Genomic DNA, 15,116 nt, shown 5'->3' with positions numbered 1-15,116 from the left:
GAAGTCTCGTGAGGGTTTCCAGAAATGATACCCACAAACATTAAGCTCATTCTCACTAAAGAGGCACCAATATTGCAAACAAGCATTGGGAGAAAACTACCTCAAGTATGCAATTTTTCAAACATTTCCAAGCAATCTCCCAAAATTTCAACATCAAGTAAGCAAATATGGTCCTTCACAAATCAAGAAAATGATCATGCAAATCAAAACAACACTAGATCCTTTTTGAGTGGATCAGCATCAAATATGTTGCTATCTTAGCCAACTAAAGAAATGATTACATCCTTACCCTCAAACTAGCACACAAATCTAGTACCAATCAACAAGACAAAGTGTAGACCTTTTATTAAAGCTTTATTAAACTAGGTGTGCTTATTCTTTTCACTCGAATTTTTTATTTTTTATTTATTTTTTTATCCTAAGGATCAAAGATGGAAGCATGGTGCAATGTGTTGATCTATTAAGTTTTTTAGTGATCCATGAGGTCGAGCGTTAGGTTAATAACTCCCAAACCGGACGGCTTTGGGGCATTAGGTGTTCAAACACCCCTGAAGACTTACAAGCTCAAATCAACTAGGTTACAAATCAAAACAACCTCCATTTAATCATTTCCCACTTCTCACCTTTTGGGAGAAGTCCTCACTTTTTTTATTACTTTTGCAACTTTTTTTTTTTTTTTTTTTTTAATTATTTTTAAGTTCAATTATTAACCTAGAGTTTGGGCCCTCCACCTTTCGACGCGAGAAATTCAGTGCTTGATGAGGCTAGAATCCCAGCTACTCAATGAAAATGGTTTGTTATCCACCTTTATCAAAATGAAAACTTTCAATGCACTACTAGCTCAATTGGGATATAATTAATTCAATAATCAATAAAGTATGTACCCCACAAATGAATGCTAGTGTGCGCCTGTGCTAGTGTAGAATCCTAGAGTGAATCTCAAAATAATCACAAAATCAGGATGATGTGGACCACAAATGCAAGCAAGATATCAATTTTCAGAAAAATTTACTCCTAAATGGCATCCACAAGGCATATAAGGAGTATTGGACTCCCAAGTTAAGCAATTTTTAAATTTTAAACAATATAGTCCTCAAAAGATCAAAATCATAGCTAGTTATGGACCAATCATAAATAATCCCTCAAATACACAAGTCATGCTTAAAATATTGAATTGAAAGCAAATACTGCAATTAACACCATTACCCATTACCCCTCCAAACTTAAATGCCACAATGTCCTCAATGTGCAAAGAGAACAAAGGAAAGAGTATACCAGTGCAGTTAAGCAAAGAATGGCCGGGACACAAGTATCCAAAGTGGGTGGTACAACCCCCCCAAACCTGGGATTAATTGTGGTCCTAAAAAAATGGCACTGGATAAAAGTTCATTAGACAACAAAGGGGATAATAATAGTGGACAGTGGACATGCAAGTGTAAATGGGATAAGAAATGAAGTAAGGAGAGAGAAAAAATATGATCCTGAAAAATTCGGGCAGCACTCTCTCACTTAAGTCACTGGGATGCACCTGATAAATGGAGTCAATCACAAACAGATATATCAATATAAAATCCAGACATCCAAAAATATCATGCATAATATAGAAAATGGAAACTGTATATATAGTACATCACAGTAATAGGGCCGATAGAATGGCCTCAAAAATATAATATAACAGTATCAATATAGCAGTCTAATATCATAGATATGTATGAAAATGAAAGAGAAGTAGAGAGATCAGGTAGAGGATGTAGGGCGGGTGGGGCGTGATCCCCGGATATCTCTGGATATGCCCTGCAGCGCAGCTAGAACGTCTGAGTGGAGAGATGCCACATCTGTGCTGAGGGAGACAACGTCTGCTCTGAGAGAGACAACATCTGCCTGAAGATAGACAACTTCACCCTCCAATGTCTGGAAATGCTCTTCTAGGCCAGGTGTCTGAGTCGGAGCCTCAGGTATGACTAGATCATGAAACTGCGGTATGTCCTGAGTCTGCTCCTAATAATGAACTGGCAACCCTGCTGGAGAGTGATACGGAAGCTCCTCTGCTGGCGGTTCTCGCTCTAAATCAATATCCATATGCTCATTAGCAACCACTGGTGGGTCTGCTAGATCGGCTGCTGCTATTGCAGCTGCTGCCTGCTCCATCTCCTCTATCTCGAGCTCCTTAGCTGCTAAAACTGCCTCCTCTCGTAAACTCTTGATAAGAGCATTGTAGGTGTTATCCCAATCCTGTTTGCCAAAGTGTCATGCTCCTGTCTCTGCACGCTCCTCCATACGAATAGGATAACGCTGATCTTTGAGGAACTGGGTGATCAGATGGCCAAATGGTAGAAAAGTGGCTCGCCTGGGCTTGGCCTTGCTAATGTAAGTGGAATATAACTTCATCATGACACTCCAGTAGAGTACCATCATAGAAACCCAGTGGCCTGTGTAGAATCCATATAAAGCAACTAAAAAATCAGACCGCCTCTGAATCTTATGGCCCGCCATAAATACGTTTCGGTATAGGACCGAATCGTAGAACCATAGCTCATCAGGCAGATAAGTCCGAGTGGCAAAAAGCTCGCCATCTACATAGTGGCCTATGAGTGCCACCACTATGTCTGTGTAAGAAGGCCTCCTCTCCAAAATAGGATAATGAACATTGGGAGGGCAGACATGAGGATATCGGGATGATCTCGCTAGAATATCAACTGTGATCCGGATGGGGTAACCATCGATAGTGGTCTGCAGCTCTGATAAGTTACTCGGGGCCGGACGGAGATGCTGGTAGAATAACCGAACAAGTCGCGGATAAACTGGATAAGTGATTGGGGCAAATATAGCTGAAAGACCCCTCCGGTCAAGATCATCGAAAGCTAGCCGGGTCAGTATATACCGGGAGTAGAAAGAAATGTTGAACACCGACTCATGTGCCACCTGAAGGTGTGAGTATCTCCTGTTAGGTCTCTCGGGGACTAGGTCTGGCTGTACCGGTGGTGGTGAAGGAGATGGTACATGCTCAGCCTCAGCTGAAGAAGATGATGCGGCAGCCGAAGACTGTAGTCTAGAGTTAGCGGATGGGGACTGAGCTGGATCAACCTCTAACTGGTCCTGTATCTGCTCTGGCTGCTCAGCCTCATCCTCCTGCTCTGGCTCTAGCTCTGGAACGGGGTCCTAAACGTGAGATGGACCTACCTGGTCGTCTAATCTCCACTTGACACTGCGATGATAATGTCCACGGGAAACAGTCTTGACCCTAGCCATGGCCTGCAAAATAAAAGGAAAACTTACAGAACAGGTCAATAGCTGAATAAGGGAATAAAGCATAGCATATAGAAACATGTATGTCAAATAAGATATACAAAACAGAATAAAGAACATGAATCTATGCAAGTCATAAAAAATAAATGACATTAAAGTGACTCATGCTTAGACAGTATAAGTATGGAATTCATCCAATGTGGAAAACACAGGCATTGGGTATATATGAGATATCATAAAATCATAAAAGATGGTGTGTGAAGTGTCTATGCAAATCTGTGAAGTTCGATCGATTACAAAAATGTGAGATCGATGTAAGTTCAATCGATCTTGAATAAGTGAGATCGATCTATTACAGATCGATCTGAGAAAAAGTTTGATCGATCGAACTGTGAGGTGAAATTCGAAAAGTCACAGATCTGTGACGTGGTTGGCACAGGGGGCACCCAAACAAGTTTGTGGGACCCACAACACAACAACAACATATGAATAAACAAGTATCTTGGCCCACAATCTTCAAAATCGATTTAAAAATGAAAAATATATAAAACTATATACACACATATATATATACAAAGCTTCATCAATGGCTATAATCATCATCATCATCATAAATCTAATATGGAAAGTAGTGATGGCATCAAAAAAAAGCTTTGAAATCAAAAAGGGATCACAGATCTTACCCCAAACTGAGAGAAAAGATAAGATGCGAATGAAATCCAAGATCCGGGATGAAAGAGAGAGATTCGGGATGAGATGAAGTCGCCAGAGGGTTCGCTGGAGATAGAAGAGAAGGTTTGTAGTGGCGATGGGCTCTAGGGTTTGAAGATCGATTTCTTTGAAATCGATCGAATGACCCTAGGTTCGATTTTTAAAAACGTTTCCTTTTCAGTTCGATGAATCGAACTGAATCCTCAGATCGATCGAAATGGAATCGATCTCTCCTCTTAAATGACAAAATTATTTTTGAAATTTTTTGGATTTTTCTGAATTAAAAATAATTAAAAATTAAAACTATTTTTGAATTTTGGAAAATTATAATTTAAAAATCAAAAATTTAAAAATTAGAAATTAAAAATCAAAAATGTTTTTTTGGATTTTGTTTGGAAAATGAATAAAATAAAATAAAAATAAATGAAAAATTAAAAATTAAAAATGGAAAATTGAAAATATTTAAGTTTTTCAAACAAAATAAAAATAAAATAAAATAAACAGAAATATTTTTTGTATTTTTGACAATTTCTCTCTCTTATTTATTTATTTATTTATTTATTAAATTTGAAACAAAAGTCAAAGTCAAAGTCCAAATAGTAAATCAAAGAACATAGATCGATTTCTCCAAGATCGATCTCAGAAGTACTCCGATCGATCGAACATGCAAAAATCTACAGACATGTTCGAACGATGGGACAGAGAGGTCTTTGGATACAGGTTGGATGCAGGTTCAAAATTTTTCTAAATGTTGAGACTGCAGATCGATCCAAGATGAATCTAAATCGATCGAATAATTTACGATCGATCAGACAGAGAGCTGAAATATGCAGGTTTTCTTCGAATGATTGGATAGAGGGTGATTGGATGCAAGTATGGATTTCGATCGATCGAACCTCTTTTGAGATCGATCGAACAGGAACAAAATGTCCATTTTCAACATGAAAGTGCATACAATCCTAATCACAGTTCCTAGCAATGTATATGAACCTAAAACAAATATCTAGACTTCGCAAGAAGTGAAATTTAAAATAGAAATGAGGGAGGAATAGGGTTGTGACACCCTACGAAATGTACTAGTCTTTAACGTCTCTAGCAAGATGTTGGGCTCTTTTAGCCTAGATCAAACATCTTGTAGTGCATCCCCTCCTTAATGGGGTGATAAGTACTTTGAACCCCACCCAACAAATAGTTCCCTAAAGAACTTATTGGATTAGGCTCAAAGGAACTTGTTGGTCCTTTTTCAATGTGATCTTTGGGCTTTCATGCCCTTTCAAAACAAGATTTTGAAACAACTTTTTTCGAATTCAGGTTGAAGATAACCCTTTTGAAATTTTGGTTTCAAGCAAAGACTCTATTCCTTCACATTTATTAGCATGACATTTCTCTACAACATTCACTTCTTCATGCTTATCAAATGAATTCGAGGTTGGATTGAAGATATTCAACTTCACCTTCATATGGCCAAATGATATCTTCATTATCCCCATCCTATAATTAATATTGTTATTCGCGGTTGCCAAGAAAGGATGGCTAAAGATAACGGGGAATTTGGCTCTTAGGATTCGGGACCGGTTCCGTGTCAATGACAACGAAATCAACAGGGAAGAAAAATTTATCAATCTTAATCAATACGTCCTTAATGATACCCCTAGGCTTTTTGATAGATCGGTCGGCAAGTTGTAAAACCACCGACGTCGGTTTCAAGTCTCCTAAGCCTAATTTGACATATACCGAGTATGGAAGAAGATTAACACTTGCTCTTAAGTCTAGAAGAGCCTGATTAATGACATGGTCACCAATGACACAAGATGTAGTAGGTGAACCGGGGTCTTTGAACTTTGGAAGAGTGTTATGTTGCAAAATAGAGCTCACTTGCTCGGTCAAAACCACTTTCCTAGGTGTTTGGCTTTTGTTCTTCCTCTTTTGGTGCAAAGATCTTTTAAAAACTTGGCATAAGCCGGAATTTGCTTGATTGCATCCAAAAGCGGAAGGTTAACCTTCACTTGTTTAGACACGTCAATGATTTCATTTGTCTTTGTCTTTTGCTTGTCAAAATAAATGGATCATTTCAAAGCATCCAGAAATGGTGCTCTTGGCTCAAAAACTTTTTCAAAATCCTTCTTTGAAACATCATCAACACAAGAATTTTTCAAATCATGCTTTGATACATCTTTCAAATCATTTTTGAACTAACTTTTTGACACTTTCTCATTTGAATGATCATGCATATGCAATGAAGGAGGAATATGATAAGAAACGGGACGGGTGTCAACTTTAGGTTGCATCGGTTCACTCTCTTCATTGGACATACCTACTTGGTTGTCAATGATTCTCCCACTTCTCAAGGTTGTCACCGCATTGACATGCTCTATTATAGGACTTTATAATGAGGAATGAGTCTCCACAACACATTGTTGCTTTGGTGGGGCATTCAAAGGCATTTTCCCTTTCTCTCTAGCATTTAAAGTATTAGCTATTTGCCCTACTTGGGTTTCTAGCTTAGCAATGGATTGAGAATGAAAATGAAGCAATTGAGTGTTCGCCCCTAGAGTGCCTAGAGCGGTCAAAACTTTCTCTTCAAAGGCGGGACTCCTAAAATTTCCTTGAGAATAAGATGGTTGATTAGGAAAATGAGAATTAGAAAATTGGTTACCATGGGATTGAAATAATGATCTAAAACCTTGGGAACCTTGGCTTTGCATCGGAGGTGGAACATACTTCCCTTGAAAACCACCTAGAGGAGGGTTTGAGCCTTCCCCTTGGCTTTTCCAAGAAAAGTTTGGATGGTTCCTCCAACTAGGATTGTAATGATTGCCATAGGAATTATTCCCTTAGTTAGCAAAAATAGCATTGGGAAAATGAGAATTAGAAAATTGGTTACCATTAGAAAATTTTGCACATGTCTATGGGGACAATTGGAAGTAGAATGCAAGACACTGGAACAAGTCATACATGATTCATTAGATGCACGATGATGAACATGATTAGGAGCGGAAGATACTTGATTCGCCGAGTTTTGGTTAATCAAGAATTAATCAAACCTTTGAGATAAGGATTTCATCTCGGCGGCTATATCATTAGAGTTGTCAACTTGATACAAGCCAACATTCTTCCTTCCTCCTAGATTTCTACCATTTTTAGAAAACAAAGATCTATGCATGGAATTTTCACTCATACTTTTATACAACTGCCATACATCATTTTAATGCTTGTCAAGATAAGAACCACCCATTGATGCATCAACCATACCCTTGTGATTATCCGGTAAACTTTTAAAGAAATATTGGACTAGTTGCCACTTAGGTATATCATGATGAGGGCATTTTCTTAGCAAATCATTAAACCTTTCCCATGCCTCATGAAACATTTCCCCATCCCCTTGAGAAAATGCACGAATGCAAGTTCTCATGGTATTGGTCTTTGAAACCGGATAGTACTTTTTCAAGAACTCTTGTTGCATTTCTGGCCAAGAAGTTATCGAAAAAGGCCTAAGATTGTTCAACCAATATTTTGTCTTGTCTTTAAGGGTAAAAAGAAAAAGTTTAAGCCTTAACACTTCTTCCGGCATGTTCGTGTATTTCACGGTGGAACACACTTCAAGAAATTCATCCAAATGCTTATAAGGTTCTTCACTAGGAAGTCCATGATAGTTTGGAAGCATTTGAATAGTTTGTGGTTTAATTTTACAGTGATGTGTTCTAAATGGAGGCAATTGAATGTAAGTGGGTGCATTATATTCATTAGGCATATAATAGTCTCTTAATGCAATAGGAGGATTCACAATTGGTGGTGCTAAACGAACACCTTGATTAGCTTGAACTATGGGGGGTTGTGGAACAAATATTGGCCTAGGCATTCCCAATGGAACATGGCCTTGTTGTTGTGGGTGAATGAATGGTCTAGGCATGCCTAATGGTACTTGAACATTTTCATGATGCACATTATGGTGGAGGTTGCTTTGTTGGTCTATGTGACCAAGGTCCTTCACATGGTCGTCATTCAAACATCACTAATTTAAACAAATAAATGATATTTACAATACAAAGACTAGAACTTTGAAAAACTTACCGGGAGTCCTTTAGACTTACGATTTTTTAGCTTTCCCTCGGCAATCCTTGAGTCCCTAGAATCTCATAAGAGTTCTTAAAACAAAGAAATCACAAAAACCAAATTGAAAATATTCATAAAACACAATATTCATAATCAAACCAACGTTAATCCTTGAATCTCAGTTACGAAATCGTTTGCAATCCTAGGCAACGGTGCCAAAAATTAGTGGGTCGCTATATCTACCAATTATAATTAACCCTTGTAATAGCACAAATCATTGTAAAATAGGGCTATCATAGGGGTAAGTTGAACCACAAGGACTGCAAGTTTATGGCAACCAAGATCTTTAAAATCACTTTGTTTGATGATAGAGGTGTAAGGTTTGGTTTTGTTTGTCACTTAGAAACTAGAATTGAAAATTGCATAAAACAATAAATTAAAGGAATTTAAGAGGAGAGAAACTTATGTAGAGAGGACTAGGGAAGTGAATCAACTACCAACCCTATAAACATGCTAGCTTGTGATTAACTTGGGGAACAACTTACATATATGATCATGATATGTAGTATTACAAGATTGCTACATTATCTTCAAGAAGTTCATGAAATCAAGAAGCAAGTATAATCTATGAAAGTTATACATGCTTGAACTACCTAAACTAAGGTGTAGTCTTTGACATGCCCACTAAGCTAGGGACTATCAAACTCCTCAATCAAATGATAATAGAACATGAAGTCAAAAACAAAGAATAATCCATCAAAGGGAGGCCCTAAGTTATGGACTATCAAACTTCTCATACACTATGCCATTAAAAACCATTTCAGAATCTCATTTCCATTCTCACTATGAAAATGAAAGCCATGCAATCATAAGAAATATAATCTAAGACAAGATAATATATTTAACATAATCATTTATAGAAATTAAGATCCATTACATCAAGTGGTGTTGCTGTCGCACCAACGCTCAAAAGATATTCAAAAGGTAGTGAATGTGCAATGTGGCCAAGTTTTAAATTTATAAATGCCACTACTACCTCTAACTAAAAATATAGCTAGGGTGAGTAGGGATCGTCCCAAGGGATTTAGGGTGCACTAGTAGTGGAAATAAGGCTTAGGGTTAGTAGGTCGAGTGATCAAAGGTAGATTTTTTGGTTGATTAAACTACAATTAAAACTAAACAAGATCAATATCAAGCAAGTAATTAAAGGATAGAGAAAACAAGAAAGAGAAATCTTGGAATTTAGAGATCACCACTAAGCATCACTTTTCTCTACACTTAATTCACAATTAATGAGGGGAAGGCATATGTTGCAACAATAGTGAGTGTGTGTGGTTGTTTCAATAAGCATGGATGACCAATTAAGTATATATTGTTTAAACAACACAATGAATAGCACAATATATCAAAGTAAGCCATTAATCTTTCTTTAAGCTCACAATCCAAACATATCACAAAATTAGAGAAATATACTACTTGCATTCATAAGTATGGAACATCAAACAACAAGCATACATTGTCCTCCAATTTAACAACTAAGGTAACTACACTACATCTAAGCTAATGACATGAAAATTAAACTAATTAAACTAATAGAAAGGCACAATCCTTCAAGTAATGAGTATGAATCATCAAATAAACCACAAGAGCATTCTATTGAGCACTATGTTTTGACAATCTCTAGATCTATAGCATTAATACACATAAACATGCATCAACAACACAAGAAATAGAGATAAACACATGAACATCTATTCTAGCATACATAGACATATGGATAGAATAAAATGGTCACTTGGAAGAATTAAAAAACATAAATCATTGAATAAACAAGATCTATGTATATAGAGATGTGAAAACATGTATTACAACACAAATCCCCTCAAAAATACATGAATCAAGATAAAGAAAGCATGCTTAGGGCTAACTCTAGCCCCAAGAAGATGTCTAACCACTCATGAATGGTGTCCTCCAACCCTCAAGGGCTATCTCCATAGTAGAAATGCTCTTCTTCTTGAAGTAGATGGAAAACCTCTCAAGAATGTCTCTAGCCTCCTCTCCAAGAATATGTTATACAATATGTAAGTTATGTCAAGTATGCTTTCAAGAATGGCTCATATTCCTTATATAGGTAGGTTAAAATGTCACACCTAATAGTCTGGGCTCGCACATCAATATTCCTCCAATGATTGCACCATGAGCTAACCTTTAATGAGCTGGATTTTGTCTTTTTTCGGGCTTGAGGAAGTTCGATCAATCGACTTGTGGTGAGATTGATCGAACATGGCTGAGATCTATCAAACTTTGGCTGGATTGATCCTCCCATGGCGGCGCCTTTTTGGATAAGGACAGATCTGAGATATTTTGGGGAAAGAGACAAAAGTGGTTGGTAGGGTTGTACAAATTGATAAGATAGAATCTTTTCGATCGATCTGAGAATTGTTGGATCGATCGAACTTTGTGGAATCTTTGGATAAGGACAAAAGAGCTTGGATCCATCTTGAAATGTCTAGATCGATGAACTTTTGATCGATCGAAGTGTTGTTGTGATCGATCGAACCTGCTGAATTCCATACTTTGCTTCAATCTGCTTCTACTTTCTCCTTTCTTCCATCCAGCTTAAGTTAGCTTCTTTTAAGCTTTTATTTGGCTGAATTAGCTTATTTTGGGGATAAGCACCTAAAAAGGGCAATAACATGAAATTAGTCTAAAACAGGAAAGTAAGATAGATAAAGGTCCTAGAATACCTAAGCTTAAGGGGTTTAAATGCGCACTTTTCAGCGCTCATCATCAAGTGTAGTACTCTAGATTATGAAACTACCATATACATACTTCATTCCCCAAATTAAACAAAACTAAAGCATGCTTACAAAGAAAGGCTTCATGACCTCCCTAGAAAGGGAGTTAGTTACCCATGGAAGCAATGGAGGAAGAAGTTGAGATGGCCAACCCCTCCATTTTCGCACCTAGAAGCAAGCTCCAACCTAAGCTCTCAAGAACCCAATACTCTTTCTAGAAATCCTTACAGTGTGAGATATGTTCTTATAACCATTCAAGCCCTTTTTGTGTGCCAAAAATCCTACCAAAATCAATTAATCTCGTGGTTACAAATCCTTAGAAGAGTACAGAGCCATTCATTTAGTCAAGGGGACAACATTGAGCAAAACAATGGAGTTGACAACCTGCTGTCTGCAGCTTGGCGGGCGCCTGCGAGGTGTCAAGGGGGCTGCCACGCGCTAGCAAAGAGCATCATTGGCTCTCCTGATGGCAAATGGCGGGGGCACTGTATGGCAGGGCCCCGCCAAATTTGAAACCTACTGGAATGCAATTCCTTCTTTCTTTGGAATTAATTGCCTCGATCACAAAATGGCGGGCGCCCACATGAATTGTGCATGAGGCTAGCGAGTGCCCACAATGCTCCTGGGCTCGAAAACACCTCTCTTAAATTGACCTTTGGCTCGGCCCGATGACACTAACTTCCTTCTTAGCATGACGCAGAGAATGCCATGAGTTCAATGGCACGAATTAGCTTTGCAAACTGTAGATCCCCGGCCCGGCATGCTTTGATCTTCAAGAACTCATCAAAACATCATTCTTATTCCTTTTTGGGAAATAAACTTGAAAATAAACAAAGACATGCAAATGAAGATAACCTATAAAATAGAACTAACTAATGGACTTAACTAATGCAAATAAGGGCGCTTAAATATGCAATATTCGGCGCTTATCAATAGTGATATTTCTAAAACTGCTTTTCGGACTCGATATGGCCATTATGAGTTTTTGGTAATGCTTTTTGGATTAACAAATGCTCCAGCAGTGTTTATGGATTTAATGAATTGAATATTTCATCCGTGTGTTGACTTTTTTGTTATTGTCTTCATCGATGATATTTTGATATATTCTCGGAGTATGGATAAACATGAAAAACATTAAAAAAATTGTACTATAGATTTTACGAGAGAAACAACTTTTTGCTAAGTTCAGCAAATGTGAGTTTTGGCCTGATAAAGTTGTATTTTTGGGGCATGTGGTATCTGGGGATGGTATTTATGTTGATCCGTCAAAGGTAGAAGTAGTGGTGAGATGGGAATGGTCTACTAATGTGACAGAAGTCAGGAGTAATTTGGTATTAACAGGTTATTACAGAAGGTTCATTAAAGGGTTTTCTAGTATTGCATTGCCATTAACGAAGTTGACCCAAAAGGAAGTAAAGTTTGTGTGGAGTGAAGAATGCCAAAGAAGTTTTGAAGAATTGAAGAAAAAGTTAACATCAGCCCTAGTGTTAACTATTCCGTGTGGTGGTGAAATTTTTGTGATTTATACTGATGCTTCACATCAAGGTATGGGATGTGTTTTGATGCAGAATGGAAAAGTAATTGCATATGTTTCTAGACAATTGAAGAATCATGAATTGAATTATCCTATACATGACTTGGAGTTAGCTGCTATTGTTTTTGCTTTAAAGTTGCGGAGGCATTATCTATATGGTGAGATTTGTGAAATATTCATTGATCATCAGAGTTTGAAATATTTGTTAAATAAGAAGGACTTAAATTTTGAGACAGAGGTGTTGGATGGAGTTAATCAAAGATTATGATTGTAATATTCACCATCATCCTGGAAAAGCCAATGTAGTTGCAGATTCTTTGAGTATGAAGTTTTTAGGGAGATTATCTTGTTTACAATGTGCACGGGTGGCAAATATTATGGAGTTGAGACTGATGGGAGTTGAATTGACAGTTACTAGTAAAGGAGTATTACTTGCACATGTAACGGTAAGACCTTTGTTGCTTGATCGAATTAAGGAGTTACAAATTCATGATGTATTCTTAGATAAGAAAATAAAGGAAGCTCAAGAAGGTACGTAAATTGAATTTACAATTGGGGATGAGGGGACTTTGTATTTTAAAAGTCGAATTTGTGTTCTAAATGATGTTTCTTTGACGAAAGATATTTTAGATGAAGCCCATAGTTCTATATACGCTATGCATTCGGGGACTACTAAAATATATAGAGATTTGAAGGAATATTATTGGTGGAATAATATAAAGCGTGAAATTGCAGAATTTGTAGCAAAATGTTTGATATGTTAACGAGTAAAAGCTGAACATCAGAAACCAGTGGGGTTATTGTAACCGTTGCCAGTTCCACAGTGAAAATGGGAATATGTAACATTGGATTTTGTAACGGGACTTCCAAGATCAAAACATGGACATGATTCCATTTAGGTGATAGTTGATAGATTAATGAAATCAGCTCATTTTCTGGCAGTAAAAACTACTTATTCTATAAAGGAATATGATCGTTTGTATGTTGATGAGATCATATGTTTGCATGGGGCTTTAGTTTCTATTGTTTGTGATAGGGATTTGAAGTTCACTTTAAGATTTTGGTGTAGTTATATAAAGCTATGAAAACTTCTTTGAAGTTCAGTATAGCTTTTCACCCGTAGACAGATGGGCAGTCAGAACTAACGATTCAAATTTTGGAAGATATGTTAAGAGCTTGTGTGATGGATTTCAAAGGTAGTTAGGATGACTATTTACCATTGATTGAATTTGCTTATAACAATAGTTATCAGTCTATTATTGGGATTGCATCATATGAAGCATTGTATGGGAGAAAATGAAGAACTCTATTGTGTTGGGGTGAAGTGGGTGAAAAAAAGTTATTGGGTTCGGAATTGATTGAACTTGTCCGGAATTGATTGAACTTACAACAGAGAAAGTGAAGATAATTCAACAGCGTATGAAAGTAGCACATGATAGACAAAAAAGTTATGTGGATGTGCGAAAAAGAAGGGATTTAGAATTTGAAGTTGGTGATTTTGTCTTCATTCGTATTTCTCCTTGGAAAGAATTGTAAATTAAGTCCCAGATACATTGGACCTTACAAAATTCTAGAACGGGTAGAAGCAGTGGCGTATCGGTTGGAATTACCCGAAGAATTATCCAAATTACATGATGTGTTTCACGTGTCTATGCTTCAAAAGTATATATCGGATCCATCTCATGTGTTAGTCGCGGAACTGATAGAATTGAAGGAGGATTTAACCTATGTAGAGAAATCAGTATAGATTTTGGATGATTGAGTGCAAATACTACGAAATAAAACTATACCATTGGTAAAGGTATTATGGAGGAGTTATACGATGGAAGAAGCAACTTGGGAGAGTGAGGAAGCTATGAGGATACAATATCCTCACTTGTTCGGTATCTGGTGTTATCGCGGCACCAACGTTTAAAGATGTGCTAAAAGTGTGAATGTGCAATGTGGCCAAGTTTTAAATTTATAAAAGCCACTACTATCTCTAACTAAAAATAATATAGCTAAGGTGAGTAGGGATCGTCCCAAGGGATTGTGGACGTGTTTGCAATGGAAACAATATATAGGGTTAGTAGGTCAAGTGATCAAAAGATGATTTGTTTGGTTGATTAAATTAAACTACAATGCAATTGAAATTAAAGCAAGTAAAAGGTAACAATTTAGAAAGTAGAGAAAAAGATATAGAGGAGAGGACTTGGGGTACTAGAGCTCGCCACTAAGCTTGACTTCACTAGACACTAGCAATTGTATATCAACGGGGAAATTGAATTGTGTGTGTGTGTGACATTAATTGAAACTAGGCATGGATGGCAAATAAGTATAGATTGTTTAGCCAATCAAATAGAAAGCACAACCTATCAAATGAGACCAAAATCCATTCAATGAAACCACAATTTATGCACACATAACTATCTATTGCATTTATAAGTATGGAACACCAAGGAACAAGAATATATTTTCTACCTATCTATGAATCTAAAGCAACTACACTACATCTGCACTAAAGACATGGAAATTAAACTAAGTAAGCTAAAGGTGTGGCACAATCCATCAAGAAACAAGGGTGAACCATCAAACAAATTACAAAAGCGTTCAATTAAGCACTATGTTTTGACCATCTCTAGATTAACTTCATCCATACACATAGACATGCATAAACTCCACTAAATCTAGAGAAAAGCACATGAATCATCCATTCTAGCATACATAGACATATGGTTAGAAATAGATAATCAATTGAAACCATTAATCCATACACATCAAGTAGAAACCACAAG

General features: G+C 37.0%; 1 non-coding gene across 1 annotated transcript; it reads left to right on the top strand.

Annotated features, from left to right (window-relative positions):
- The first annotated feature begins 7,265 nt into the window (after positions 1-7,265).
- Positions 7,266-7,372, top strand: LOC132287306 (small nucleolar RNA R71). Its single transcript, XR_009472989.1, has one exon. It is a non-coding gene; the product is annotated as a small nucleolar RNA R71 (small nucleolar RNA).
- The last annotated feature ends 7,744 nt before the right edge of the window (positions 7,373-15,116 follow it).

This window comes from Cornus florida, unplaced genomic scaffold (genome assembly GCF_030987335.1).
Source record: "Cornus florida cultivar Cherokee Brave unplaced genomic scaffold, ASM3098733v1 CherokeeBrave_3.0.0_Hap2_Chr11, whole genome shotgun sequence".
In the NCBI taxonomy this organism is placed as follows: domain Eukaryota; kingdom Viridiplantae; phylum Streptophyta; class Magnoliopsida; order Cornales; family Cornaceae; genus Cornus; species Cornus florida.
This window is presented reverse-complemented; position numbering and strand designations above follow the sequence as displayed.